The sequence below is a fragment of the Bos grunniens genome, chromosome 11 (genome assembly GCF_055505025.1).
Source record: "Bos grunniens cultivar Pamir isolate PY7600 chromosome 11, Bosgru_T2T1.0, whole genome shotgun sequence".
Lineage (NCBI taxonomy): Eukaryota > Metazoa > Chordata > Mammalia > Artiodactyla > Bovidae > Bos > Bos grunniens.
Window position 1 is genome coordinate 95750464 of NC_141175.1, and position 25611 is coordinate 95776074.

A 25611-nucleotide genomic window follows, 5' to 3' on the forward strand; every position below is an offset into this window, starting at 1 on the left:
TGGCTATTTGTTAATCCTGCTGGCTGCATGGAAGAAGCATTCTCCAGAGTCACCAGGACACAGAAAACCACACTATAAGAGAAGTAGCTGTGAGTACACCAGAATTTTAACAAAGCTTTTCAAGTAGTAAACTCCTTAGTAAAAGCACAAAACTCCAGCAGCACAATATGACAATCATATATCAAAAGGTAAAGAACTCACATCAGCAAACTCTCAAACATCAGGAAAGTGCAACTGTGAACTGAGTTTTGTAGACACAAAGGATTAAAACAAACCTCATATTTTAGAAATAAACACTTGTTTCCAATTCCCATCTACACACGTTTAAAATATATTAAAATGCTATTAAATTTCTTTGAATGTGGAAACCAAAGGAAAGTTACCATTGATGATTGAATAAAAAAGAAAATTACTAAAGCAGAGATGGAAGGCATTATCTCCCCAACTTACTGAAGCAAACCCTCAAAAACACACACACATACTGTTGAAAAGATCTTTTCCAAACACCAACTGCAAAATATATGAACACATTACCTCTTCCACAAGTGCAATTAATCTCTTATAACCAGAATAACAAACATATTTTATCTCATGTGTCATCTATGATCTATTTTTGAAAACTGGCTTGGTCCACTGAGAAGGACTCTGCAGTTTAGTCTAGTGCAGTGGCAAGGCTGTCATGCTGAATCACTGACTTCTATCAGGGTGAACATAAACAAGTGACACAGACTTGTGGCACATAACTGTTCCACATCAGTTAGACCGCTGGTCTCCAGGGTGGGGTGGTGTCTACCGCCAAGGTTATGCAAAAACAATACATTAGTACTTATATTTGTACTTGTTTTAAAAGAACAAAGAAAGAAACTAAGTTACTAACATTTGATTTAAGAAATGACACTGATACCCTCTTCCTCTGATAGTCAAATACCACACATGGAATTCAAAATATATATATTAAGGAAAAAAGAGGACAGAGTCGTTGATAGTAATACTGTCATTTGTTGATTTTCTTTCAGTTTATTGTGATATAGATTACATATGCTGTATATGAAAATTAGGTTATATTACCTAGTTTTAGTTAAACTTGTAGAAATAGTTTTAGCATATTCCTGGATATACACGGTCATTTGAAATAATACTAATAAACAGGGTTAACACCTATCTGCATCCTAGTGCGGTAAGACCATTATAATACTGCATGCTAAGTCACTCCAGTCATGTTCGACTCTTTGTGATCCTATGGATTGTAGCCTGCCAGGCTCCTCTGTCCATGGGACCCTCCAGGCAAGAATACTGGAGTGAGTTGCCCTGCCTTCCTCCAGACATCTTCCACACCCAGGGATCAAACCTGTGTCTCTTGCAACATCCTGAACTGGCAGGCGGGTTCTTTACCACTAGCACCACCTGGGAAGCACATTTAATATTGGTCCCCAGTGAATCAAGCCTGCCTGTGTGCATGTCCCTTAGCAATGTGATTCTGCTGCTTCTATCAAGAGATAGAGACCATTTCCCCACTCTCTTCAATCTGGACTGGCTTTGTGACTTGCTTTTGGCTAACAGAAAGTGATGGACATTGCCAAATTCTGGAGTCCAGGTCTTAAGAGGTCTAGCAGCTTCAGCTCTCTTTCTCTGTCCGAACCCATGCTATGAGGAATGCTATTAGGAAGACCACCATGCTATGAGGAAGCACAGTTTAGCCTACTTGGCAGTGGGAGGGTAACGGGGTGCAGTTCAGGTACAGAACCAAGACAACAGCTGGCACCAACTGCCAGCCAGCCACATTAGTGATTTCCAGGTGAAGACAGCAGATAAATTCTCTTGCTGTGCCCAGTGTGAGGTGCTAATGCATGGAATCATAAGAAAAAAATACATCAGGGAATTCCATGGCAGTCTGGCGGTTAGGACTCCATGCTTTCACTGTCAAGGGCACAGGTTCCATTCCTGGTAAGGGAACTAAGATCCGAGAAGCCACGTGATTCAGCCAAGGGAAAAAAAAAAAAAAAGCCAAGAGTTAACACGAACCAATCTCTGTTCTAAGCATCAGCTCTATCATGATGCCACTCAATTAACATTTAAAAAAAGAAAAAATATGCAAGTATTATTTTTAAGTCATTACATTTTGAGGTAGTTTGTTAAGAGAAATAGATTAACTGATACACCTGGTAAGACCTCCCCATAAAATATAGTATGTGGCAAATATGCATGCATGCGTGCTCGGTCGCCTCAGTTGCATCCAGCTCCTTGCAACTCCATGGACTGTAGCCTGCCAAGCTCTTCTGTCTATGGGATTCTCTAAGCAAGAACACTGGAGTGGGTTGTCATTTCTTCCTCCAGAGGATCTTGTCGACACTATGGATTGAATCCACGTCTCCTGCCTAGCAGGCAGCTTCTTTACCACTGAGCCATCAGGGAAGCCCTGTGGCAAATATAAAGATGATCAAAGTAAATCTGACAGAAAATAACACCCTGAATTTGAAATTATAAAATGACTATTTAAAAAGGGGATTTAAACATTGTTAACAATGAATCTCTCCCTAACTATACATCCTGCCTAAAGATAGTAGCTAATAAGAGTAGTACAGGGGGGCGGTCCTAAGATGGTGGAGGAATAGGACACAGAGATCACTTTCTCCCCCACAAATCCACCAAAAGAACATTTGAACGTTGAGTAAATTCCACAAAACAACTTCTGAATGCTGGCAGAGGACATCAGGCACCCAGAAAAGCAGCCCATTGTCTTCAAAAGGAGGTAGGAAAAAATATAAAAGATAAAAAGAGAGACAAAAGAGGCAGGGATGGAGATCCATCCTGGGAAGGGAGTCTTAAAAAAGAGAAGTTTCCAAACACCAGGAAACACTCTCACCGGTGGGTCTGTGGCGAGTCTTGGAACCTCAGAGGGCAACATAACCGGGAGGAAAAATAAATAAATAATTAAAACCCACAGATTACATGCCCAATGGTAACTCCCAGTGGAGAATCAGCGCAGACGACCTCATCTGCCACTAGCAAGCGGTGGCTAGGCAGGAAGGCGCGGGCTGCACTGCTTAGAGTAAGGACCCTGCCTAAATGCCCCGAGGGCAATCTGAGGGAACTAACTTGAGATAGCAAACCAGACTGTGGGATAGCTACCCCACGAAAAGCCCAAACCTAAGACACTGCCAGGCCCTTTCACAGAACAAAGGATCGACTAGAGCTACGCAAAAAGCCCTAACCTAAGACACCGTCAGGCCCGCTCATAGAACAAAGGACTGAGCAGAGCTAGCCAGCTGCAGACTATCCCCCTCCACTGACAGGCAGGCGAGGGCAGCCAGAGCTGGGCCCCCAATCGCGGCATCATCTACCAAACTACAAGCAGGCTTCCTTGCTAACCAAGACTTCTTGGGATTCTGGACGGTCGACATCCACCAGGAGGGTTGCAGCTGGAGATCAGCTACCCAGAAGAGACATACGGCACACCTGAGAAGGCGCACCAGTTGTACACCCAGAAAACCAAGCGGCAGGGATGGGGGAGGTGATAAGTCGCAGCGACTGCGCTCGCCAAGCACCTAGTCACCTGAGCTGCTCGGACCTGGGAAGGGCACAAAACGCAGGCCCAACCGAGTCTGTGCCTTTGTGGAGTACCCCAGTACCTGAACCTGAGCGGCTTAGACCTGGGAAGTGCATACAACCCAGGGCCAGTCTCAGACAGTTCCCGGCAGAGCAACCTAGAGCCTAAGCAGTGTAGACAGGGAAAGCACACATGCCATGAGCGGGGGCAAATCCAGTGTGGCCGAGACACTGCGAGCACACGCCAGTGTTATTTGTTTGCAGTGTTCCTCCCTCCCCACAGCACGACTAAACAAGTGAGCCTAAAAAAGTGTCCACCACCGCCCCCTTGTGTCAGGGCGGAAATTAGACACTGAAGAGACCAGCAAACAGAAGCTAAAACAGAGGGAACCGCCTTGGAAGTGACAGGTGCAATAGATTAAAACCCTGTAGTTAGCACAGACTACATAGGAAGGGGTCTATAGATCTTGGGAAGTATAAGCCAGATCAAGGAACGATCTGAAAATAAACTGACCCCACACTGTCCACAACAACACCAGAGAAAGTCCTAGATATATTTTTACTATTATCATTCTTTAAGTTTAAAAAAAAAAAAACTTGTTTTATTTTTAAGTCCTCTATTACTCCTTTAATTTTCATTTTTATAACCTACTATTACTTTGAAAAAAAGAAAAAAGACCCTATTTTTTAAAGCAAACAACATATATATATATTTAACTTTTGTGACTTTGTTTTTTTTCTTTAATATTGTGTTTTTGAGAATCCAACAAATACTCTAGATTTTTAATCTTTGCTTTTTGGTATTTGTTATCAATTTTGTACCTTTAAGAACCCCATCTTCAGTACCCATTTTTACTTAGGAGCGAGATTACCGGCTTAACTGCTCTCTCCCCCTTTGGACTCTCCTTTTTCTCCACCAGATCGCCTCTATCTCCTCCCTCCCCCTTCTCTTCTCTACCCAACTCTGAACCTCTTTGTGTGTTCCAGGGTGTGGAGAACACTTAGAACAGATTACTGGCTGTATCTGTCTCTCTCCTTTTGATTCCCCCTTTATCCTCCTGGCCACCTCTGTCTCCTTCCTCCCTCTTCTCTTCTCCATGTAACTCTGTGAACCTCTCTGGATGTCCCTCACTGTGGAGAAACTTTTCATCTTTAACCTAGATGTTTTATCTTTGGTGCTGTATAGACGGAGAAGTCTTGAGGCTACTTTAAGAATAAGACTGAAAACCAGAGGCAGGAGGCTTAAGTCCAAATCCTGAGAACACCAGAGAACTCCTGATTCCAGGGAACATTAATCAATAGGACTCATCAAACACCTCCATACCTACACTGAAACCAAGCACCACCCAAGGGCCAACAAGTTCCAGAGCAAGACATACCACGCAAATTCTCCAACAACACAGGAACATAGCCCTAAGCTTCAATATACAGGCTGCCCAAAGTCACACCAAACCCACTGACATCTCATAACTCATTACTGCACACTTCATTGCGCTCCAGAGAGAAGAAATCCAGCTCCACCCACCAGAACACCGACACAAGCTTCCCTAACCAGGAAACCTTGACAAGCCATCTGTCCAACCCCACCCACAGAGAGGAACCTCCACAATAAAGAGGAACCACAAACTGTCAGAATATGGAAAGGCCACCCCAAACACAGCAATATAAACAAGATGAAAAGGCAGAGAAATACCCAACAGGTAAAGGAACAGGATAAATGCCCACCAAACCAAACAAAAGAGGAAGAGATAGGGAATCTACCTGATAAAGAATTCTGAATAATGATAGTGAAAATGATCCAAAATCTTGAAAACAAAATGGAGTTACAGATACATAGCCTGAAGACAAGGATTGAGAACATGCAAAAAAGGTTTAACAAGGACCTAGAAGAAATAAAAAAGAGTCAATATATAATGAATAATGCAATAAATGAGATCAAAAACACTCTGGAGGGGACCAACAGTAGAATAATGGAGGCAGAAGATAGGATAAGTGAGGTAGAAGATAGAATGTTAGAAATAAATTAAACAGAGAGGAAAAAAGGAAAACTAATTAAAAGAAATGAGGACAATCTCAGAGACCTCTGGGACAATGTTAAACACCCCAACATTTGAATCATAGGAGTCCCAGAAGAAGAAGACAAAAAGAAAGACCATGAGAAAATACTTGAGGAGATAATAGTTGAAAACTTCCCTAAAATGGGGAAGGAAATAATCACCCAAGTCCAAGAAACCCAGAGAGTCCCAAACAGGATAAACCCAAGGCGAAACACCCCAAGACACATATTAATCAAATTAACAAAGATCAAACACAAAGAATAAATATTAAAAGCAGCAAGAGAAAAGCAACAAATAACACACAAGGGGACTCCCATAAGGATAACAGCTGATCTTTCAATAGAAACTCTTCAGGCCAGGAGGGAATGGCAGGACATACCTAAAGTGATGAAAGAAAATAACCTACAGCCCAGATTACTGTACCTAGCAAGGATCTCATTCAAATATGAAGGAGGAATCAAAAGCTTTACAGACAAGCAAAAGCTGAGAGAATTCAGCACCACCAAACCAGCTCTCCAACAAATGCTAAAGGATCTTCTCTAGACAGGAAACACAAAAAGGGTGTATAAACTCGAACCCAAAACAATACAGTAAATGGCAATGGGATCATACTTATCAATAATTACCTTAAATGTAAATGGGTTGAATGCCCCAACCAAAAGACAAAGACTGGCTGAATGCATACAAAAACAAGACCCCTATATATGTTGTCTACATGAGACCCACCTCGAAACAAGGGACACATACAGACTGAAAGTGAAGGGCTGGAAAAAGATATTCCATGCAAATAAAGACCAAAAGAAAGCAGGAGTAGCAATATTCATATCAGATAAAGTAGACTTTAAAACAAAGGCTGTGAAAAGAGACAAAGAAGGACACTACATAATGATCAAAGGATCAATCCAAGAAGAAGATATAACAATTATAAATATATATGCACCCAACATAGGAGCACCACAATATGTAAGACAAATGCTAACAAGTATGAAAGGGGAAATTAACAATAACACAATAATAGTGGGAGACTTTAATACCATATTCACACCTATGGATAGATCAACTAAACAGAAAATTAACAAGGAAACACAAACTTTAAATGACAGAATAGACCAATGGGACCTAATTGATATCTATAGGACATTTCACCCCAAAACAATGAATTTCACCTTTCTCTCAAGTGTACATGGAACCTTCTCCAGGATAGATCACATCCTGGGCCATAAAGCTAGCCTTGGTAAATTCAAAAAAATTGAAATCTTTCCAAGCATCTTTTCTGACCACAATGCAGTAAGATTAGATCTCAATTACAGAAGAAAAACTATTAAAAATTCCAACATATGGAGGCTGAACAACACACTACTGAATAACCAACAAATCACAGAAGAAATCAAAAAAGAAATCAAAATATGCATAGAAATGAATAAAAATGAAAACACAACAACCCAAAACCAGTGGGACACTGTAAAAGCAGTGCTAAGGGGAAGGTTCATGGGAATACAGGCATACCTCAAAAAACAAGAAAAAAGTCAAATAAATAATCTAACTCTACACTTAAAGCAACTAGAAAAGGAAGAAACGAAGAACCCCAGGGTTAGTAGAAGGAAAGAAATCTTAAAAATTAGGGCAGAAATAAATGCAAAAGAAACAAAAGAGACCATACCAAAAATCAACAAAGCCAAAAGCTGGTTCTTTGAGGAGATAAATAAAATTGACAAACCATTAGTCAGACTCATCAAGAAACAAAGGGAGAAAAATCAAATCAATAAAATTAGAAATGAAAATGGAGAGATTACAACAGACAACACAGAAATACAAAGGACCATAAGAGACTACTATCAGCAGCTATATGCCAATAAAATGGACAACGTGGAAGAAATGGACAAATTCTTAGAAAAATACAACTTTCCAAAACTGAACCAGGAAGAAATAGAAAATCTTAACAGACCCATCACAAGCACAGAAATTGAAACTGTAATCAGAAGTCCTCCATCAAACAAAAGCCCAGGACCAGACGGCGTCACAGCTGAATTCTATCAAAAATTTCGAGGAGAGCTAACACCTATCCTACTCAAACTCTTCCAGAAAATTGCAGAGGAAGGTAAACTTCTAAACTCATTCTATGAGGCCACCATCACCCTAATTCCAAAACCTGACAAAGATGCCACACAAAAAAGAAAACTACAGGCCAATATCACTGATGAACATAGATGCAAAAATCCTTAACAAAATTCTAGCAAACAGAATCCAACAACAAATTTAAAAGATCATACATCATGACCAAATGGGCTTTACCCCAGGGATGCAAGGATTCTTCAATATCCGCAAATCAATCAGTTAATACACCACATTGACAAATTGAAAAATAAAGCAATATGATTATCTCAATAGATGCAGAGAAAGCCTTTGACAAAATTCAACATCCATTTATGATAAAAACCCTCCAGAAAGCAGGCACAGAAGGAACATATCTCAACACAATAAAAGCTATATATGACAAACCCACAGCAAACATTATCCTCAATGGTGAAAAATTGAACGCATTTCCCCTAAAGTCAGGAACAAGACAAGGGTGCCCACTTTTACCACTACTATTCAACATAGTTTTGGAACTTTTGGCCACAGCAATCAGAGCAGAAAAAGAAATAAAAGGAATCCAACTTGGAAAAGAAGAAGTAAAACTCTCACCATTTGAAGATGACATGATCCTCTACATAGAAAACCCTAAAGACTCCACCAGAGAATTCCTAGAGCTAATCAATGAATATAGTAAAGTTGCAGGCTATAAAATCAACACACAGAAATCCCTTGCATTCCTATACACTAATAATGACAAAATAGAGAAATTAAGGAAAAAATTCCATTCACCATTGCAATGAAAAGAATAAAATACTTAGGAATATATCTACCTAAAGAAACAAAAGACCTATATATAGAAAACTACAAAACACTGGTGAAAGAAATCAAAGAGGACACTAACAGAGGAGAAATGTACCATGTTCATGGATCAGAAGAATCAATATAGTGAAAATGAGTATACTACCCAAAGCAATTTATAGATTCAATGCAATCCCTATCAAGCTACCAATGATATTTTTCACAGAGCTAGAACAAATAATTTCACAGTTTGTATGGAAATACAAAAAACCTCGAATAGCAAAAGCAATCTTGAGAAAGAAGAATGGAACCAGAAGAATCAACCTGCCTGACTTCAGGCTCTACTACAAAGCCACAGTCATCAAGACAGTATGGTACTGGCAGAAAGACAGAAATATAAATCAATGGAACAAAATAGAAAGCCCAGAGATAAATCCATGCACCCATGGACACCTTATGTTTGACAAAGGAGGCAAGAATATACAATGGAGAAAAGACAATCTCTTTAACAAGTGGTGCTGGGAAAACTGGCCAACCACTTGTAAAAGAATGAAACTAGAACACTTTCTAACACCATACACAAAAATAAACTCAAAATGGATTAAAGATCTAAATGTAAGACCAGAAACTATAAAACTCTTAGAGGAGAACATAGGTAAAACACTCTCCAACATAAATCACAGCAGGATCCTCTATGACCCACCTCCCAGAATATTGGAAATAAAAGCAAAAATAAACAAATGGGACCTAATTTACCTTAAAAGCTTCTGCACAACAAAGGAAACTATTAGCAAGGTGAAAAGACAGCCTTCAGAATGGGAGAAAATAATAGCAAATGAAGCAACTGACAACTAATCTCAAAAATATACAAGCAACTCCTGCAGCTCAATTCCAGAAAAATAAATGACTCAATCAAAAAATGGGCCAAAGAACTAAACAGACATTTCTCCAAAGAAGACATACAGATGGCTAACAAACACATGAAAAGATGCTCAACATCACTCATTATCAGAGAAATGCAAATCAAAACCATAATGAGGTACCATTTCACGCCAGTCAGAATGGCTGCCATCCAAAAGTCTACAAGCAATAAATGCTGGAGAGGGTGTGGAGAAAAGGGAACCCTCTTACACTGTTAGTGGAAATGCAAACTAGTACAGCCACTATGGAGACCAGTGTGGAGATTCCTTAAAAAACTGGAAATAACTGCCATACAACCTAGCAATCCCACTGCTGGGCATACACACCGAGGAAACCAGAATTGAAAGAGACACGTGTACCCCAGTGTTCATCGCAGCACTGTTTATAATAGCCAGGACATGGAAGCAACCTAGATGTCCATCAGCAGATGAATGGATAAGAAAGCTGTGGTACATATACACAATGGAGTATTACTCAGCCATTACAAAGAATACATTTGACTCAGTTCTAATGAGGTGGATGAAACTGGAGCCTATTATACAGAGTGAAGTAAGCCAGAAGGAAAAACACCAATACAGTATAATAACGCATATATATGGAATTTAAAAATATGGTAACGATAACCCTGTATGTGAGACAGCAAAAGAGACAGATGTATAGAACAGTCTTTTGGACTCTGTGGGAGAGGGCAAGGGTGGGATAATTTGGGAGAATGGCATTGAAACATGTATATTATCATATGTAAAACGAATCGCCAGTCTAGGTTCAATGCATGATACAGGATGCTTGGGGCTGGTACACTGGGATGACCAAGAGGGATGGGATGGGGAGGGAAGTGGGAGGGGGGGTTCAGGATGGGGAACACATGTACACCCGTGGCGGATTCATGTCAATGTATGGCAAAACCAATACAATATTGTAAAGTAAAAAAAAAAAAAGAGTAGTACATATGTATACTACTTATAAATAAATAACATATACATATATAATGCATACATACACAAAAATTTTTACTGGAGGTATATAATCATAATCAAAAAGTTTAGAACCATATGTATACTACTACTGAAGTTAATATATACATAAAATTTATATTTACAAATATACAGCTATTCGATATAAATGTCCTTTCTTTTGTAGATGATGGTACCAAATTTTTTTGAAAAACCTTCAGTTAGTTGTCATGCACTACTACATGCAGTAAAAGTTGGAAAAAGAGCTCCACTATTTAGTCCACCATTATTTCCCAACATTACAAGTTCCAAACTGTCCCAGGAAGTAAGAATCTCCATAGTTCTAGTATTCTGCTTTTACTAATACAGTGCATTTTTACCTTACAATATATGTATACTCCCCTCATCCCACAATATTTTACTTACTATACTACTGATTACACTTAGATCACCACCCAGCTATCAAAACCTTAGCATGGCAAATTCCTTTCTTGGATGAACAATGATATCTTTCAATGAGACAGGAAATATGGAAGAAGAGCATTGACTGGTTTGGCAACAGGAAGAGGAAATACAGTGGTATGACCAATGAAAGGAAGACCTGAGCACATCAAATGTAAAATGAAAGCAGTCTGGAAAGGAAAGATTGAAGAAAAACAGAAAAAAGGAAGGAAGAGAAAGTCGAAACATTTGACAGAACAAAGAAATAAGAATGAGCACAAGTGGAAGAAATAGTCTTAAACAGGAGGAATAGCCTCTTCCTCTGAAACTGGAGTTGAAGGAATAAAGAATGGTGGAGACACATAGTTAAGAAATAAGTCTTGAAAGTCAAGACAGTTTCTGCTTAAAAGTCCTCAGTTTCTCTATGACATTGGTTAAGAAGATCACCTGTACAGAAAAAGGAATATTTGCTCTGTGAAAAAAAGGTTAGTCTTCACCAAAATGTCTTTTTATGTCATACAGAATATGACCAATTTTAAGCCATACTGAACATACCAACTTTAAGTTTACTCACACTATGCTATCTCTAGCTGTTTCATGTCAAAAATTGATGCATGATACAGGATGCTCGGGGCTGGTGCACTGGGATGACCCAGAGGGATGGGATGGGGAGGGAGGTGGGAGGGGCGTTCAGAATGGGGAACACATGAACACCCATGGCGGATTCATGTTAACGTATGGCAAAACAAATACAATATTGTAAAGTAAAATAAATAAATAAATAAAACTGAAAAAAAAATTTTTGTCCATTTTAAAAAAAAAAGGATTTCTTATGCCCTACAAAAAAATAATAATAATAATTTTTTCCACTGTTATTTTGCCCTTCTGTATTTCTTCTGTACTTCTTATACAACAGAAGTAAGAAAGAAAAAAAGTGACAGAAACATATGAGAAATCATAGGCAAACCAAAGTTTGAAAACATAACCGTATCCAACTTTCACAGTATACAATACAGATCAACTTATTCTCAGAGACTTATCTACTGTCTAAACTGGGCAACTCAGCAAAGTATACCAACATCTTAAGCCTACTTGTCAAAGTTTTATAGTAAAAATAGCATCCATTTCACAAAGGACATAAAACTGAACTGTGAGACTGTTAAACAATTTTATTCAAGCTTTTCCACTATGTATTCTTCACAAACCATGATGAAAATAAAAATGGAGTATCTCAGAATATACTACTGAATCTGATACAGATACTGGATCTTAATAGTCCAGATGGCTCCCACAAGGATATACTTCACAGAGTATTCAAATGCTCTGACACTTTATGAAAAATTTGTGTTCACTCAGTAACTTTTCTGAGAAGAGGGTTCATGACTTTCAATAGATTCTCAAAAGGTAAGTTTTTGTCTCTAAAATGTTTATGAACCATTGCTATAGATATCTCTCTTCTCCAATGTTAAAAGACCAACTCTGCTTAAAGACCTACCAAGAAAAACAAAACAGAAGGCATGCCAGCTAGACCATAGCCTCTTCATCAGGGAGGCTAGGAGATGCCTATGTTTAACAAACTGAAGAGAGCTGAAGTCATTCTGTTGGAAAGTAAGCTGTACTATTTTTTGACATTTGCTTGTTTGCTTACATGGAAAGCAAGGGGAAGGTAAAAATTAATAACAGACTTCAGCCTAAGTCAACAAAATAAGATTACAGTACCAAAAAATAAGATCCTCCATATCCTTAAATTCTCTGACACCAGAGTAAAGTCACCATATTCAAGGGCACAACCCTCAAAAGTAGATGAAGACCACCGTGGTTCAAGCCAGCCAGTGACAATACTAAAACAAAACCTAAAGTAAAACTATAGCTTTCCATGTCTTGTTAGATACAAAGACTACAGAAACACACACACACACACACACCACATACATACATGGAGACTGGAAATACTTCGGAAGAATAAGAGTTACTCCCAGTAGTTGCTTCTGGACAAATTTCTTAATGAAACTGAAGAAGAGAAAAATCTATCTATAAAAATTCAGGAACTATAATCTACTTCTTATTAAATTAATAAGCTACTGTGTGAATTCCAGATTTGCTTTTTGCCTCTTTTTCTTCCCGGCAAAGAGATCATACATTCCTCAGTATATAAATAGAAGACTTTATTTGTTCAGTCAGTACTAAAGCACAAACCGTAAGCTTTTGATTCTCCGGTTACAGGGTTTTGGTTTCAGAAGATGAAAAAGTCCTGAGGATGGATGGTGGTGATGGTTACACAACAACGTGAATATACCTGTTAATATCATAAAACTGTATAATTTAAAAATGATTTTATAAAGGTAAATTTTATATTATGCATATTTTTCCAGGAGGAAAAAAGCATAAAAGTGAGAAATATTCACTGGTGGAGAATCAAGATAAAATTATACCTAAGTGAAAAACTTCACCTGGGACTTCAAGACAATTTGCATCTTGAGATATCAAAGTTGAACATAACAGTCAAAGGTTTCATCAGCAAATTAAGAGTCGAAGAAGACCAGAAAAATATTAAAATGCTTACAATATCCATGAAAATTCTCTGTCCTTAAATGCATAAGTGCCCTGCCAAAGGGGAAAAAAGTGTATATATGTTTAATATAATAAAAATGCATCGAATGCCAAGTCTGTACAATGCAGTGTGCTAGGTTCTATGGGAACAAAAAGATGAAGCTAATTCAGACACATGCTCTCGAGAAAATGCCAGTAAATGATTATCATCTTAGTTCCACTTCCTCGACTCTATCCTAGCTTTAGGTTCCCCTCCTCCAAACACCTGCCCCAGATCCCTTTTATTACCTAGTATTCTGCAAGTCAGTCCCCTGTGATTTATGGTGGTGTGCCACAGAACACATCTTAAGCATTGGCACTGTAAGACTTTTTAAAAATAAGGGCTCTTAAATTCCCTACTTCCTTCCCAATCTCATTAACATCTCACTGGTATAGAGTATAATCATCTCCCCTGACAACCCACCCTGATTTTCTCTAAAGCAGAATTTTCTCAATTTTTAAAAATTTCCAAATACTTAAACATTTATATAAAGATCCATTATCACTGTTCTAATAGCTAACCACACTAGAGGCCTCAATGGTTGGCTGACTTCTGAGTTTAAGCAAACACACACGTGAAAGTAGGCATCACAACCTGACAAGGTCTTTTCTTTCTCCCCTCAAACAACTTCTCTAATCTGTCGAGTATTTTCTCCTCTGCATGCATACACAGAAGTAATCATTGAAAACTTCTAAATCTGCTGTAAATGTACAATTAGAAAGTTACGTCAGGAAGGTAAAGTAGCCTGAACTCTCAACAAAATAACTTTTTGCAAGCTTTCAAAACAAATGAAATGTAGCCAGTTGAAAACTTTCAGCTTACAGTATAAACTCTTGCCATTGCTTTGTTCAGGAGCCACTTACAAAGAACAAAGATGAGTCTGAGTGAAAAATTCAGCTCTAGTGATCTAACCACTTTCCATATTCCCAGTCTAGTGTTTATTCCCTAGCCAGCTTGGTGCAGTCATGTAACCATTCACCTTCTAATGAAAACAGGAAGAATCCATCAAAGTTCATAAAGCCTCTAAAGCATACAATCACACAGACCCAGAAAAAGCAACAACTTAGGTGGTCACCTGTCACTCTTCAATTACAAAGATTTCATTTCTCTGTGTTTTAAGTTTGGGGTTCATTTCTGTGCTGAGATCTTAAACAAGAAGGATTAAGAGATGCCACATTCTCAATCAGTGAGATAAAAATTAGCAAAAATTAATTAACTAAAAAGTTTCTGGTAGTCTCATTATCTGTTCCATGTGCTTCCTACGCTATACTTTTGACAAACTTCATGATCAATGGCCAGGAATTAGGAAGAGAGAGATTTGACTACAAAGAGGGAGCACAAAGGAAGTTGGAAAGATGACGGAATTGTTCTGTTTGTAGTGGTGCTTACATCAATCTATGCATGTTAAAAAACTTACGGATGACAACAAAAAAGATTTTATTGTATGTAATTTTTTTAATTGTAAAGCTGCTTTAAGTTTACTTGCTAAAACTTTTCAGCAGGGATATTTAGAAGGATGTGACAAAATAGATTCCTCTTGTTCTAGAACATCCTTAGGTCCACATCTCTGGCCCTCCTATATAAATGTGAATATTTCTTTCTCTTCCTGTCTCCTCACATACCAGTTCCCTTGCCATTACTTTCTATTTCCTCACATACCAGTTGCCTTATCATTATTTTGAAGGAGTTTTCATGTTTAGTAAAGAGAACATCTGGCAGAGGACACAAGAATAAAGAACTCACTGAGAGCATAACAATCCTAGGAATTCTTAACTGGATTTCTCCAGGGCCAGTAAGACTGATCCTTCAGGTCAAAGGGCACACTACAGGGATTTGGGAAGGGCTCTAAATCCAAACCTCAAACTTGGTTCTACCACACTCTGCACACGTGGCAGACATCTAACTGTCAAAAAGTCTTTGTTTTAAAATGTATATTCTGTGCTTCAATCATGCAGTTGTTATATCTGCCTTGAGAAAATACCATCCATACATAACCTAGACAGCATATTAAAAAACAGAGACATTACTTTGCCGACAAAGGTCCATCTAGTCAAAGCTATGGTTTTTCCAGTAGTCATGTACAGATGTGAGAGTTGGACCATAAAGAAAGCTGAGCCCCAAAGAAGTGATGCTTTTGAACTGTGGTGTTGGAAAAGACTCTTGAGAGTCCCTTGAACTGCAAGGAAATCAAACCAGTCAATCCTAAAGGCAATCAGTCCTGAATATTCATTGGAATGACTGACGTTGACGCTGAAGCTCCAACACTTTGGTTACCTGATGTGAAGAACTGACTCATTGGAAAAGACCCTGATGCTGGGAAAGACTGAAGGCAGGAGGAGAAGGGGATAACAGAGGATGAAAATGGTTGGATGGCATCATTGACTCGATGGACATGAGTTTGAGCAAGCTCCAGGATTAGGTGATGGACAGGGAGGTCTAGCGTGTTGCAGTCCATGGGGTCGCAAAGACACAACTGAGTGACTGAGCTGAACTGAAGTGATACGTAAGCAGAGTAAGTTTATAAATAGATATAATACAAGAATACTAGTTCATTCAGTCTTATAATGAGGGAATACTGCCTATTAAACATGAAATTTAACAGTTCATTCCTATGAGATGAAAAATGTATCTTGCTTCCATTCATCGTTTAGAAAGGCAGACAGAGGCTGTGTCTGACCAGACCTAAACTTAATCTGGTAATGAGAACTCCCAGGCAGACCAGTGCTTAGGACTCTGTGCTTCTACTGCCAGGGGTCTGCTGCATGGTCCAGTCAAAAATAAGTAAATAAATAAAGGCTTTTTCAAAAAATAATAATAAATAAATTTAATCTGACAATAAAGATAATAAAGTGGTTGTTCTTGACCCCCTGTATAGTAATATTTAACAGCTGTATATTTTTGTATTATAATTAAGGCCTCATTTTAAATAACTTTTCATATCCTTGCATGTTTCAGAGGTTAAATTATATAATAAAAACACAAACAGCAAGCATCTTATTTATGTCAATGAAATCAATTTTTCTACCTCATAACTTAGATATAAAGGACTGGTCTCAAGCTCAATTCAAAAGTGAGTTCAATGATCTGAATTTCATTTCCACACAGTGCGGCACAATTATTCACGATACTTGGAAGCTGTAGGAAATCCTAGGAGCACTGTAATGGAATGAAGTTCAGTTACTGTACAAACCCTCCAAGAAAAACTTCACAGTGTAGGTCATTCTCCTTTATCTTAAATTTAGCAGAAAGTTAAGTTTCCCAATGAAATATTGATAATAATGAGGCTACTGGCTCTCTCCCACAAGACTCTGAGGCCAAGCCAAATTATTGTACACTAACTTATCAGAAATATTTTCCCTCACTGCCCTCTTAATTCCCTCTTTCCCCATCTTTTCCTGCAGCAGCATAGGGACTCTTCACTCATCAGAACACATAACCAAGTATGAAATCTGTGTGAGCCTGCAATAGTGGCAGGGGTATGGTAGTGTAACATTTTGTAACCAAAGGGGAGTGCTGAAGACCTCATATTCTCTTCTGAACAAGGGTTAATGTTTATCTTAAGAATTCAAGGCAAGGGGAAGAGATCATTCTGGTGATCACAAATTTGCCATCTTTATCATCACTGAAGTTCATGGGGAAGCAAAGAGTCAGAAACAACATAGCAACTCAACAACAATCATCACTTTTAAGATTTTTATATTATTAAAAAAAACACTTGCTTTATTGTCCATTATATCAGACTTATCTGTTCACTTCTTTAATAAGGCACACAATACAACAGAGAATTGAATGGAATCATTTAATTTACATCTAACACATAATTCCTTTTCCATCTTGCTACAGCTATGATTCTGAAGACTCCTCAGTTACCCACACAAAGCAGAAAGGAAAATCAATAATGCCATAAATAAGTATAAATAATCCCTTATATAAGAGAATACTTCCTTTGTACCTGACAGTCATAACACTTTCTATCTCAAATCCAGTCCACCAACAAATCCTATCTATTACACACATATACCAAACCTGACTTAAGTTTCTGTTCTTTTTTTTTTCAATATATCTTATCTAAGTTATATATGCAAATCTATGCATAAATTATACACAAAGACTTATTATGAAAAACAACTGCTTTCTCCTCTCCTCTATCCCCCAAATCCTGCTCCCCAGAAGCAACCACTCTTTATCTCTATATACCATGCTTGTGTGTGCTACTGCCTGTTTCTTTAGATTCTTTTTCATTGTGGTAAGATTCATGACTTAGAATTTTCCATTTTAACCATTTTTAATTGTATAGTTCTGTGATATTAAGTACATTCACATTGTTGTACAACCATCACTACCACCATCTTCAGAAACTCTTCATCTTCCCCAGCTGAAACTCTGTACCCATTAAATACTAACTCCTTATTCCCTTTATTACTAAGCCCTGGAAACCATCATTCTACTTTCTGTCTGTATGAATTTGACTGGTTCAGGAACCTCAGCTAAGTGGAACTAAACAGTATTTGTGCATTCATGCCTGGCTTATTTCACTTAGCATAATGTCTTCAAGGTTCATCCATGTTGTAGCATGTGTCAAAATTTCCCTTTTTAAGGTGAAATAATATTCCACCCGTTTTTTGCTTTTCTATCCATCTGTCAATGGAATGGACAGTTGGGTTGTTTCTACCTCTTGGCTACTATGGTTTAGTTTTAAGCATTATCTATTGACTTTCCACCAAGGAAGAAGGGGGTTTAGGTCTCTTTCACGTTCTTAACACACCAGTACCACATATCTGGGCAGTGTCCATTCACCTATCCCTCTACAACAGAGATAAATCAATGGATTAATTAGATATGTTAACTTTTAGCATTTGCATTTAATTATTATAACTGTATGAATGCAATTCACAGCCATGTAAGATACTGCCTATAATCTCTAAAGACACCTACAACTTTCACTTCGTCCTCTGGTTTCTGAAATTTTACAATATGCCTTGATGTAAGTCTACTTTCATCCTTTTTGTTGGATACTTGGTGGGTCCTTTAATCTGCTTGTTTGTGCCTTATTAATAGAATTTGGGGAAATTTCCTGCATTATTTCTATGATGAATTCCTTCCCTTCTTTTTTGCTTCCTTTTTCTAAAATATCTAGTATTCAAATGCTATTTTAGATCTCCTGGACTGACTCCCTAATATTCTTTTACCTCTTCTCTCTAAAAGACTTTTTCAACTTTATTTTCCAAACCCTCCTTTAAATGTTTTCAGCTGCCATATTTTTAATTTTTAAACATTCTTCTTGTTCTCTGCTCTTCTTTTATGTAGCATTCTGATCTTGCTTCTACCATGTAATTTACTTTCTCTTATCTTTCTAATGCTACTGATGATAGTTTGTTTCATTTTGCCTTTTAGGTTTTCCTCTTCTTGCATAGTCTCTTTCTTCTTCATGCTGCTTCTTTGTACACATTTGTTCTGACTCTATTTTCATGTTAGAATCTTTTTTCAAGTATCTGGTGATCCTTAGCCATCTGCTCAAATTTTAATTTGGGAAACTAAAAAGCTAACTGCAATTTCTCTGGCTGTACATTAGTCTAATCAACTGTGACCTTCAAAGTGATCTGACTTGCCCTTTTTATTGGTGACTACCCAGTGGACATATCTTTAGGACACTTCTCTTGGGCTAATTATATTATTCAGAGTATTCAGATTATCTTCCAGTCTCACACCTGAAGGGTGTAAGTCTGGTTCTGGAAACTAAATCAGAAAAGAGGGCTGTGAGATTTAGGATAAATCTCAATATTTAGGATATAAACTCACTGTTTTCAGTTTGTGTCTATTGTTCTCTGGTCTTCTGCTAGAATTGGGATCAGGTAGTTAACTGGCAAGAAAAGCTGAGGAAGGAATCCTAATTGATTCTGAAACAGACACTCAACCAATGGTTCTGTCTAACTGGTTCTTAAATAGACATTCAACCAATCTTTCTTTTTGGGCATCAATTTTACCCCACTTTCCTTGAGGCCAGCAATTTCTTAAACATAGAGGTTCTGCAAAACCCTAAAACTAGATCGTTCTCACTTTCTTCTACTACCAATTCAGGACTGAGTTTTCTTGGATATGCTAGGACACTTTTCACACATCTTTTACTTTCCAATTTCCAAAAAATGTGCTGTCACCTTCTCTTCTACATTCTTTGTTTGACAGCTTGTGCTTTTTTTAAAAAAATTTCCTTAGCTGTTGTTTTTATGAGAGGCAGAAGACAGAAATGTATGTGTTCAACACACCATCTTTATTAAGAAGTTAATTTGATCACTTTATAGCACCTCCAGAGAACTTTCAGATAGTTTCAAAATCCATTCAAAGAGCAACTTTAGGTATTTTCATATAGTTCAGAATATAATTGAAATAAGAGAATATACCTTAGACTATCAAAAAGGGTAGTGTTCCTGAAAAATGTTAAGGTGTAGGTACATTAAATTTAATTAAATACATAATTAAGAGTAATTAATTGATTTATTAACTATCTACTATGACCAAGCACTATGCTATAAAGGTGCTGAAGATACAAAGCTAAAAAACCTACCCCTATCCTTAGAGAGACCATAAGCTGTCTGGGAAGACAGATAAGTAAAGCAGCAATTACACTGATGGCATTCCTTCCTGCTATGAGATGCTACCTTGGAGGCCCGAGTAACTCTCTACCTTTCCCATTCTCAAAGCTTAGCAATGAACTAGTTCAGTAGACTGAGTAAGTTCATCTGAAGACGAGGTCTCTTTAGCCAATATAAGTGGCATTGATAAGAGAATTCCCCTAACCAAATCATTTCTCTGACCAACAAGGATCCAACATATTGACTAGACGTTCCTCCCCCTCTCTCAGCTTCCCTATCAATAATACAAGAGCGGAGTCCTTCTCCTGAGGCGTATGCTGTTGCTTGCAGTGCAAAGTAGAACCCATCAGATTCCTTCATAAAATGACAGGAAGACGGTATTTTTGTGCACTGTGCTGACCTTTCTGCCTATAAGGCTTACTGAGGAAATTTACTTTACAACTTAATGGCATAACGCTAATTTGTTTGTGTCTATGCCTCTAACACTACCTTTATCACTTACTAAATTCGTATACTATATATTTGGGTCAATTTTTGTATTTCTATTCTACTCAGCAGTTTATTCTTATGATACCATACAGTTTTAAATTAAGTATTACTGCTCTACAGTATAAGCCAAGACTCAGTAAAAGGAATATTTTCAAAAGAATTCAATCTTAAAATAACTGAAACATATATATGTGTGTATATAAATATGTATATATGTAGCATATTTGTGAGAGATGGTGTAAATATTGCAATAGCTGCTGTTTCTCTAAAGTAATGGTCTATTTAGTATAAGCACAGTATGAGGCCATGTTTACAAATTATATTGAGAACCCATATGACAATTTGCCTTTGATAACAGAAAAATTTCTAATAAGCTGGCATGCTTTGCTTAGTCAAGGCAAATAAATAATACATTTATTATATTTACACATACACACACCATAGTTTCCTTTTTATCCTGAAGAAAACTCAAAACCAAGCCTCAATATTGTCCTCAGATTTAAGAAATAAATTCTGTATGTTCTTTCATGCAACATGAATCGAGTCACTGCCCTTTTAAATTTAACGTTCATCTTTTTAACTGAAATCAGGTGCAAAATATCTTAAAGTATACATAATAGAAATAATTTTTATGGGAAGGAGGAAAATGTTTAAAACTGATATCTAATTCAAGGCTGACAATTGTGACAGAAAACTGAATTTTAGGAATAAAATTAAAAGAATTTCAATCATCAAGTTTATCTTCTTCTTCTCCATACTCTTAGAATCTATTTATATTCACCATTCATCTAGGATGGTTCTTTCTTTTTAATTTAACATATATTATAAGCGTAGGACTAATCTAAGTCCTTGATTTCCCTAAACGTTTCCACATCTTTGAAGAGAAGATTAAAAATTCTAACTATAGAGCTGTGAAGACTGAATGTTTTGTTTAGTAAATTGCAGGTTGTCATCCAGCTAGCAAATGGAAAATCTAGGAGTCTAACCCAAACTGCAAAGTCTATTCTGTTAATTATCATTACTGAACAGTAAACTTAACTGCCTACTATCCTCTTCAGATTCTAACACTGTACAATCTAGCATAAGCTACTCCGATTGGTTCCGACTTCAAGAATCCCTGTTTTACAGATCCATATTCCCCTGCCCTACCCTAAGGCCATCTGTATTATCAAAGAGTAAGGAGCAAGAAATTGCACAAATACATAAATATCAAAATCAAGAAGAAAAGAGAATAAACATAAATCCAGGAACACCAAACCAAGTGAGCATCAACTTCTTTGACTCCAAAGGCCATATTCTGTGGAAGTTTTGCAGAGCACCCAGCACAAAAGAGGTTTCAATGGCAATACTGCTTTTACTCGGCAGGCATTACGTGGCCTACATGAACTCAGCTGGTAGTACCATGCCTGATCTAAATCAAAAGATGTTCTACACAATAAACAAAAGAGCTCATTTTGCTATAGCCAAGATTTAACCAAAGAAAGTCAAAGGCTGAAAGAATTGTGTGAATGAGTGTGCTCAGTCGCGTAGTCATGTCCAATTATTTGAGACCCCATGGACTGCAGCCTGCTGGGCTCCTCTGTCCATGGGATTTCCCAGGCAAGAATACTGGAGTGGGTTGCCATTTCCTTCTCCAGGGGATCTTTCCTACCCAGGGATTGAACTCAAGTCTCCTGCATTGCAGGCAGATTCTTTACCACTGGGCTACTTCAGAAGACCATGGAAAAAGCCATGGTGAAAACTAATCTTACCCAAGGATCAGTTTCTTTAAAACTAATTACTAAAGGAAGAATGCCTGGGAGCCTTCAATTTCTTTTATGAGCAACCAGTTCCTTTTCTAAGCATCAGTTATATAACCCATATAATTTGGCAAAGCGAAGTCAGAATTTTAAAAGTAAATAAATTCTTCCTTTTGTTAAAGGACTTCACATAGAAATCAACCTAGCCAAGAATGTTTATGTTACAAATGTTATTTAGTCCCACAAAGCCTAAGGCAAACTAATCAAAATAACAAATACAGAACTTCCCTCCTGCACAAATTCCATAACAAGTGAATTACAGAAATCAATTTCATAAAGAAAACTAAAAAACAGTATACAATTAACAAAGAAATACTTTAGACATTTTTTATAAACTCAGGTCAAGCTAAATTGATTATTCCAAAATAAGACATACACAGTATTCTGGAAGCACACTGTAAGAATATCAACACAGAAAATGGGACAGGACAAAAGGGAAGGTTTTTCTACTTGCTTTAAAGATGGCTCTACTTCTTGTGGCAGAACTCACAGGAGGGTCCATTAAATGCTTTCAAGCCAATTCATGTTAAGGGATATACAGGAAGATGAACGTGGGTTTTTTTGTTTTGCTTTTTTAATAAAACTACTTAACTAAAAATTCAAAATGGCAATAAACAGTAGAATGAACACTTTTAAAATTCCTCCTCAGATTCCAGTATATGATTGAACTTCCATTCTAGGTTTTGTTGCAGGAAGGGGAAACTCTTCCCGGGCCCAAGACTGGGCTCTTATCTAATACTCAGAAGTGAACTGTCCAAGGAGACACACGTGCTAACAAAGCAAGAGACTTTATTGGGAAGGGAAAACTGGGCAGAGAGAAGGAAGGTAAGGGAACCCAACAGAACTGCTCTGCCACACGGTTCGCAGCCTCAGGTTTTAAGGCGATCAGGTTAGTTTCCAGGTTGTCTCTGGCTAGTCACTCTGACTCAGGGTCCTTCCTGGTGGTGCACACCTTGTGCCAAGATGGATGTCACTGAGAAGGATTTCTGGAAGGTGGTAGGACACGTTAACATTTCCTTTTGACCTTTCCCAAACTCTTCCAGTTGGTGGTGGCTTATTAAGTCCGTGTTCCTTACCAGGACTTCCTACTGTAAAATAACTCATGCCAATGGTTACTATAGAGCCTGGCCAGGGTGGGCAGTTTAGTCAGTGTGCTTCCCCTAACAGTTTCATACTTATCAGTTCAGTTCAGTCGCTCAGTCGTGTCCGACACTTTGCGACCCCATGAATCGCAGCACGCCAGGCCTCCCTGTCCATCACCAACTCCCGGAATTCACTCAGACTCACATCCATCGAGTTGGTGATGCCATCCAGCCATCTCATCCTCTGTAGTCCCCTTCTCCTCCTTCCTCCAATCCCTCCAAGCATCAGAGTCTTTTCCAATGAGTCAACTCTTCACATGAGGTGGCCAAAGTACTGGAGTTTCAGCTTTAGCATCAGTCCTTCCAAAGAACACCCAGGACTGATCTCCTTTAGGATGGACTGGTTGGATCTCCTTGCGGTCCAAGGGACTCTCAAGAGTCTTCTCCAACACCACAGTTCAAAAGCATCAATTCTTCGGCACTTAGCTTTCTTCACAGTCCAATTCTCACATCCATACTTATACATTCTCTTGATTTTCTACAGCTTCCCAGGTATATTGGAAGACAACTGAAAGACTCAGAGATTTCTGCTGCTGCTGCTAAGTCACTTCAGTCGTGTCTGACTCTGTGCGACCCCACAGATGGCAGCCCATCAGGCTCCCCCATCCCTTGGATTCTCTAGGCAAGAACACTGGAGTGGGTTGCCATTTCCTTCTCCAATGCATGAAAGTGAAAAGTGAAAGTGAAGTCACTCAGTCGTGTCCAACTCTTAGCCACCCCATGGACTGTAGCCCATCAGGCTCCTCCTTCCATGGGAATTTCCAGGCAAGACTACTGGAGTGGGGTGCCATTGCCTTCTCTGCAGAGACTTCTAGCTTAACACATTTTAAACCAGACTGACTATACCATTGTTTCCTAGATCCAGAGGCAAAATTAAAATGTACAGTTCAGTAAAAAGTAAATCTATTCAAGACCAAAATAAGAGTGTATTAACTTTCTATTGCTGTATAATATACTACCATAAAATTAGTGACTTAAAAGTACACAAAAATATTATCCGAGTTTCCATAGATCAGAAGTTAAGCATGTTTGTGCTGAGTCTTCTGTTCAAGATCTCACCACACTGAAATCATGATGTCAATCAGGTCTGTGGTTTCATTTGGAGCTCAGGGTCTTCTAAGTTTACTGATACTGTTGCCAGAATTCAGTTCCTTGTGGTCGTAGAACTCAGGTCCCCATTTTCTTGCTAGCCGGTGGCTGGGGATAGCTCTCAGCAACTCATGGCGGCCTACAATTTCCTGCCACATGGCCCTCTCCAAAACATGGCAATCTGTTTCTTCAAGATCAACAGTTAAGCATCAGATGCAGTTTTTAATCTAATTTCTGTATCTAACCTGTCAGTTCAGTTCAGCTGCTCAGTTGTGTCCAACTCTTTGTGACCCCATGGACTGCAGTACACCAGGCTTCCCTGTCCATCACTAACTCCCAGAACTTGCTCAAACTCATGTCCATCACGTCGATGATGCCATCCAACCATCTCATCCTCTGTCATCCCCTTCTCCTCCTGCCTTCAATCTTTCCCAGCATCAGGGCCTTTTCCAGTGAGTCAGTTCTTTGCATCAGGTAGCCAAAGTACTGGAGCTTCAGAATCAGCATCAGTCCTTCTGATATACAGGACTGATTTCCTTTAGGATTGACTGGTTTGATCTCCTTACAGTTTAAGGGACGCTCAAGAGTCTTGTCCAACACTACAGTTCAAAAGCATGAATTCTTCGGTGCTCAGCTTTCTTTATGGTCCAAATCTCACATCCACACATGACTACTGGAAAAACCACAGCTTTGACTATATGGACATTTGACTGTACTTCTAGATCTTCTTTTAAAGGTGCTCACCTTATACACTAGGCTCACACACTCAAGGGAGAATATTTTACAGGGTGTACAGACCAGGGGGCAGGAATCCTGCGGACTATCTCAGAATTTTGCCTACCACTTGAAACCAAAGCAAAGATCTTCCTACAGATAAAGCTTTATCCAGAAACAATATAATAGTTGGAATACAGAAAAATGAATAAAACTACATATCCCTCAAATGGCATTTTTTCATCAGCCTCAAATAGTAATTTTTGCATCATATATCTTGACAAAATTGAACAAACACTTTGAGATTATAATCTCAGATAAAAGTCTGGAGCCTACTTTGCTCATTAAACCCCGATTTGGTGGAGTCCTTCTGGTGGCTTAAATGGTATATCCCAAAGAGAAGCCA

At 38.3% G+C, this 25611-nt stretch overlaps 1 protein-coding gene across 3 annotated transcripts in view; it reads right to left on the reverse strand.

Moving 5' to 3' along the window:
* The window catches only part of EXOC6B (exocyst complex component 6B), a 730532-nt gene that overhangs the window by 573961 nt on the left and 130960 nt on the right, over positions 1 to 25611 (reverse strand). The window lies entirely within an intron of this gene.